The following is a 7,081-nucleotide window of genomic DNA, read 5'->3' as shown; positions in this document are numbered from 1 at the left end:
TGGCTCAGTGGACAAACAGACGTGTGGTCGAGCCTCATGACCTGAATTCCATCTCCAGGACCCACACAGTAGAAGGAGGGAACCGACTCCTGCATCGTCCTCTGGCCTCTACATGAATGCTATGGCACATGCATGCACACCCCGAATAAGCAGATGTTCTACATGACCTTCTCCAAGCCCTATGCTAAGAAACCCAGACTACTGTCCCCTCTCACCTGTCGGGAGCCCACAGTCAGATTCTCGGGTAAGATGAAAGCACTCGGGAGGCAGAGCCAGGCGGATCTCTGTGAGTTCGAGGCCAGCCTGGGCTACAGAGTGAGTTCCAGGACAGGCACCAAAGCTACACAGAGAAACCCTGTCTCGATAAACCAAAAAAAAAAAAAAAAAAAGAAAAGATGAAAACTTAAAATACCTAGACTTCTCTACAAAGTACAGAAAGGGCTCCTTTGTGGGTCAGGGAAGGGGCATAGCCTGCTGTGGCCCACCTGCTCCCTGGCTCACCTTGGACAAACTGAGTCTGTTTCCCTGTCAGTGACAGGATCACACAGCTCACCCCATTGCCTCCCAGGTGTCTGGGGATCTGATGACAGAGTTGCGGTCACCCCTCTCAGGAATGCTACATCATCTTCGGCTGCCACACTCTGCCCTGTGACAGCTCAGCCAATGGGAAAGGTCATTAGTGACATCACTATGGTTGATAGGGTAGATATTAGGAGTTACAGATGACTAAGCCTGAGGCTCAAAGCCAGGCAAGGAGACCTCACAGACAAGATCTGCTCTCAGGACACAGGACAGATGAACAGAGAAGCCCCAAGTCCCCTCCCGAGAACCCTAGAACTGAGGTGGTTGTTTTTCTGTTTTATCCACTTCTGAATACTGATTTGAATTTCCAAACATGAATAGGAATTTCACGCTCCGAGGTCCAGTGACATATTTATTCTCCTTCTACTTTCTCTGGGTTATTTTTTCTCAGCTTCCAACTACGTGGACTCTAATTTTCAATATAACTCTTCGATGACCATTCACTTCCTAATAAATACCATTGTGAGTGCTTCCTGGAGCTCTCATTTGGAGCATCTTTATCATCCTAGAGTTAAAACAATTCCATTATTTGACTAATCAGTTCTTTAGGAATCCATGACGTGTACCTGAGTCATCCATTTTTACAAGCATTTTTTTTTAACACAAACTCAGCTCGCGCCTGGCCCTGCTCCGGATGCACACAGGAGCGTGTCAAACTCCCCAGCCTCTTCTCTGTAGCCGCCACTCCTCAGGCCTCGGCCGAGCCGGCCTGTGATGGCCACCTTGTGCTCTTTGTCCCCAAATCGCTCTAAGCGTCTTGAGCGCAGACGCTGTGTCGCGGTCCGTCTCCAGGGCCTTCAAGCCCAGCAGGACTCTTGCCGCAAGCCACCGTTTCAGGGAATCACATGCCAGACTGCAATGAAGCAAACCATCCTTCCCACAGCTGGACACCGTGAGCAAAACCAGCAGAAACCTTGATAAGGGCAAGGACGGACCCCTAACCCCCTCAGGGTCTGGATCTGCCTGGGCCTTGTGCAGTCTGAGCCTGTAGTCACCTCTAGAGATTTAATGCTAGGAAGCGCTCAAAGCCAGGTCTGCACCTATTTTGTTGTGGCCCTAGAGCCACATAAAATAGGAGGTTGGCAGGCAGGGATGACGTGGGGTGGGGTGGTGACCTCAGGAAGATGCAGCTGTCCATAGTCATCCAGAAGGAACCCCTAATAAATCTATTTTACTCACTAAAATGGGCTTGGATGAGTCATTCCTTGGGCCATTGTCCTCCTAGTTTGGGGGTAGATATTCATTTTATTCTCCCCCCAAAAAAATCACATAAAAAGAGATCTCCAATCAATGTAGAATGAATGAAAAAGGAAGGAATGACACCCCTCCCCAGCCACCATCTCCAAGCCCCAAAGCTGCATGGAGGTAGGGTGTCCCAGATCTACTCCTAAGTCCCCAGAACTTAGGCAATACCCTGACATAAAAGGCTGTGGTCAGTGCCGGGTGGAAAGGGATGGTTTCCCTGTGCAAGCCAACGAACTTTCCTACCCTTTCCAGCTCACAGTCCTCTAAAAGACATAGTATGCCCCACACCTCGGATGAGCCTCTGTCCTCTCAGAGGTTGGCCAGGAGCACTAGCCTTCCTTGGCTACGACAAAACTGAGCCCCGACCTGGGTTTGCCTCATTCTTATCAGTCAGATGAGGTCTGGAAATAACAAGCACCACAGCTTCGGGAGGCGCCGACAGAGAAGAGGAAACATTTTGGCTACCTAGAACCATTTGTTGTTGGTTTTTTACCAGCAGACTGAATGCCATAGGAACAGGAAAAGATAGCCAAGTCCAGCAGCTGGCAAGGTAGACTAGGACGCAAAATGTGGGTGGAACAGGTTCCCACAAGCTGAGTCCTCGGGTCGCATGAAAGATTAGGGTGCAAAGGCCACGCTTCCTGCCTGGGAATAAGTGCCCCTCATGGCTCCAGAGGAAGGGTCAGCCAAGGAGACCTCATCTGGAGCCCAGGCAGGCCCTGTGAGACAGCCTTCTCTCACGCCGCTTCTCCTGGCCAGTTCAGATCTAAAGGAAACACTCAAGAAGAAGCATTGTCCTTAAGTTTGGGGCTCTCCGGCCCTAGTGAAGGGGAGCCCCACAGAAACAGAAGAGACAAGATGCCTCGCTGACATTCCCCTCACACTGGAGCCTGTCGTGCAGCTGAGGACGTCACAGAGGGTTTCCTGGAAGAGGGGAGGCCAAGTCCAAGGAGGGGGATTAGAGGCAGGAAGGAAGATGGAAACAGAGTGGACTTGCTCAGCCCAGACTGCCATTCGCTAGGCAGGGTTTTCGGAAATTAATTAAGAACAAAGAACACTGAGATGCTGTACTGTGTGGTGGTCCCCGAAACGTCCACCAAGACGTTATACAGGCCAAGAACACAGACTGCATGTCACTCAGTCCTACAGCCTAGTGTCCGCTGGGGGGAACAGCGTGCTGTTGGCACTTGCCAAATCCTGGAAGACTGAACAGACAAATGGTGATAGCAAGGGACCATAGCTGCTGGGAGGTGCAGAGAGAGCCATCATCGGGTACGCTCAGTGAGGAGGAAGGAGAGGAAGAAGGTAAATGGGATCCTTGTCTCCAGCGGCTCCCGCCGGAACAGAGAGGCCAGGATCCATGGCATAGCCACCGTGGGCCAAGTCCTCCCTATCACAGTGGCTTTGTGGGACCTCAGCATGGTCGTGCTCCTGAATTTTGATGACACCGCAGGTCGAGTCCCTACCACAGGTGGCTGGGGCCAGGGGTGGGGGGCGCTAAAGATCCCTCTGCCATCCATCCGTGTTCTTATCTGGGGCCTTCGGCTATTCCAGGAACCACACTGACATAGTGGATTGACAGGGGGAATCCTGGAGGCTTCATGAATCCCTCTGAGACCAGTGGGAGGAGGGAGCAGGGGGAGATGAGGGTTGTGGGTACACTGTTTATTCGGACCCATTGCGGCATCCGTGGCTATAAGGGTCATCATCTTCTGGTCCAGGAACATTCTTTCAGGAGTTTTGATTGAGTATAGGCAGGAGAGGGTCTTTCACAAAACCCCTTCTCAAATGTCACTTATCAATATTTAGTCTTCTTAAGCTTGAAATAGTCAGGTATGGTATCTTTAACATATCAGTCGGCCCCATGAGATCAGTTACCTGACTCCCCTGGGCAGCACACCCCTCCCGAGGAGACTGCACCAGTAGTCACTGAGACTAGGATCTGCAGAACGTGCCCTGGTGCTGGATGGATGGTTTGGGGCATTCTCTGAGAGCGGAACTACGCTTGCATAATTGATTTGTTGTGCAGCTTTTAAAAATTGAGACATGAGGGCTGTAGAGATGGCTCGGTGACTAAGATCACTGACTGTTCTTCCAGAGAACCCAGGATGTATCCCCAGCACCCACATGGCAGCTCACAATTGTCTTTAACTCTAGTTCCAGAGGAATATGATATATCCTTCTGGCCTCCATGATGCACAGACACACATGCAGGCAAGATAGATAGATAGATAGATAGATAGATAGATAGATAGATAGATAGATAGATAGATAGATAGATATAATTGAATCCTTTTTTTTTAAGTTGATGCATCAGAAAAGAATTTAGCATGGTGCCTGGCACACAATAGTTGCTTAATAACGCAGCTCACAGCCAGCACAAGCTTTGTCCAGCTCCCCCTGAATCCCCAGTACAGAGGAGAAGGGTGTTCTATCTGACGGTAGGAGTGTTTGAGCCTTATCTGTTCGCTCTTGGAGATGTTTAGAGGAAGCTGAGGGTTAAAGTGACCCGGCCCAGCTGGGCGGGAGGGGGGGGGCTGCAGCACGCCTTTAATCCCAGACTCGGGAGGCAGAGCCAGGCGGATCTCTGTGAGTTCGAGGTCACCCTGGTCTACAGAGTGAGTTCCAGGAAAGGCGCAAAGCTACACAGAGAAACCCTGTCTCGAAAAACCAAAAAAAAAAAAAAAAGTGACCCGGCCCTTCCTCTTGCCTCTGGAGCCCACACCCAGGCTACTTTCCAGTAAGAAAAGGTTGGCCCCGCCTAGTCAGCCAGTGCCGCAGCCACCACTGCCCTCTCCTGGCAGAGGCAAGACCAACATGTGCCTGGAGCCTCTAGGGGGAAAAAAAGGCGGGGGGAGGGGGGGGGGAACAGCTAGGGATGTGTTTGGAAGAGCTAAATGCCAGCCTCAGACCTCCGTACACTCGGCTCTGACTTCAGACCTCAGTTCTGGGGGTCCCTCAGGACCGAAACCCCTCTCCTCCCTGCCCTGCTCCCTCCCAACACCATCTACTGAGGGGCCACCATGAGCCCAGGCCTTACAGTGGCTGCAGCGTGACTCACCTGAAACTCTTCCCCCACCTCCCACCCCCCACCCCTGCCCTGCACATCTGCTTCCTCGGTGCCAGGTCTAGGGCAACATCACCTCCCCACAGACACTCCCTCCAGGAAACCTAACCCTCTCCCACTCGGCTGTTCCCTTTTCGTCTCTGGGTTGCACGCCCAGCACACAGCACAGCCTCTCTCGTGTTTAGTTGGCATTCAGACAAAATAAGAGACCACGTGAGACTGGATTTGATGCCCAGTCCACAGGAGAGGATTCGCATCTGGTATTGCAAATCCAGTCCAAAGCCTGTGACTGAAGAGTCATAGGCCCTCATGGGGAAAACTATGGCTATTGGTTTGCTAAATGGACGTAATGTGCCCAAAATACGGCCTTCTAAAGAACTCTGTGCACGTCGAGGAGTCAGGGAAGCTTCTTTTTGCAGTGGTCAGAGGTGGCCGAATCTATAGCTTCATTCCTGGTCGAGAATAGAGAGCATAAATGACTATAAAACAGGACATCTGTAACACCCCTTCCAAAACTCAGGGGCCACCTCAGGAAGAAGGAGTAGAAGGAATGTAGGACCCTGGGGAAGGTGCCGACCTTGTAGCATGATGTGGTCATGAACTCATCCCAGCTGTGACTTGCACATGACCAGCATAGGATTGGGTCCCTCAAGATCCTGTCATGAAAGCCAGACATGGCAGCGTACACCCTTGATCTCAGCACTCAAGAGGCAGAGGCAGACAGATCTCTGTGTTTGAGGCCAGCCTAGTCTACATAAGGCTACTTAGTGAGACCCTGTCTATTAAAAAAAAAAAAGAAAGAAAGAAAGAAAGAAAGAAAGAAAGAAAGAAAGAAAGAAAGAAAGAAAGAAAGAAAGAAAGAAAGGGGGGCCAGTAGATTCTCCTCTCTAGAGAGGAGGATTTATATGCCACTAACAGTTGAGGAGGGGGATGCATTTTCTGCAGAGGTGAAGCCCCTGGTAAGATGCCCATGTTCCTATAAACAAACTGTCACCCATGAAACCCACCAGGTCACCAAAAGAAGAAAAGGCTTGAAAGTGGGAGGGGAGCTTCCTGAGAAGAAAAGTGTGGTCAGTGGGAGGTGGAGCACAAGAGAGCATAGGGCAATGAATATAATCAAAATCAATACCCATGAAAATGTGATTAAACCCACTGTTGGGTAAAACTGACACAGAGATTTCCAACAGCAAGATGGAGAAGGCTTCCTTCCATTCTTCAAGTTCTCGGTGTGTCTGCTGAGATAGGTGAGGTCTTGGTGGCTGTCACAATAGCCACTCACTTCTGCCCTCAGAAAGCAAACAGAGTCAGGATACAGATCCTAGGACATATGTGTGTGTGCCCATGCATGTGCACGGGCACACACACACACACACACACACACACACACACGCACGCACGCACGCACGCACACACGCACGCATGCACGCACACACGCACCCCTTGAGAGCCCAGTGTAAAGGGCCACACTCAATCCTCACAAGCATTCACTGCCTGCTATGAGCCAAGTACACCCGAGCCCTGGGGTGGAACAGTAAAGAGACTGGCCCAAATCCCTACCTACATGGGGAGAGACAGACAGAAAAAGAAGTGTTAGTATAAAAATGCGCCTGGCAGGGGCAAGGAAGGAGGGCAAGAAGGGTGGAGGAACTCTGGGAGCGGGGTCAGTCTGTAGGGGGGTCAGAGGAAGCCTCCCTGAGAAGGGGGCATGCCAATGAAAACGTAAGCAGGAAACAGAAGCCGGGTGAAAACCTGGGAAGAGCAAGCCAGACAGAGGGAGCCACAGGGGCAAAAGCCCTGATGCAGAGGCGGAAGAGGAGACTGAGAGGAGGCGAGGCGGACCAGAGTCGGAGGCCAGGCAGGGTCAGCCTTGCGGCCAGTGGCTGGGCTTCCACTCTGACTGGATGAGGCAGAGCTTGAGGACTCAGAGGCTCAAGGCAGCCGGGAGTCAGAGTCCAGTCTCTGCGGTGAGAGATCAGTAGTACCCAGGACTCTTCAGGGCCCATCAGGATGGCACCCCCTGAGCCAGGCGCCACCTCATGCGACTTGGGACTTGCAAGGCATTCTGTTTTCCCTCCCCAGGACTTTTGTTGGCCTTGAACTTGCCAGGTGCCATTAAATATCTACCAAAAAAACGGGCTGACACACTGGCCATGTTGACAGCGTGTGCTGGGGTCTGGAAGGACACTC

This window comes from Peromyscus maniculatus, chromosome 20 (assembly GCF_049852395.1).
Source record: "Peromyscus maniculatus bairdii isolate BWxNUB_F1_BW_parent chromosome 20, HU_Pman_BW_mat_3.1, whole genome shotgun sequence".
NCBI lineage: Eukaryota > Metazoa > Chordata > Mammalia > Rodentia > Cricetidae > Peromyscus > Peromyscus maniculatus.
This window is presented reverse-complemented; position numbering follows the sequence as displayed.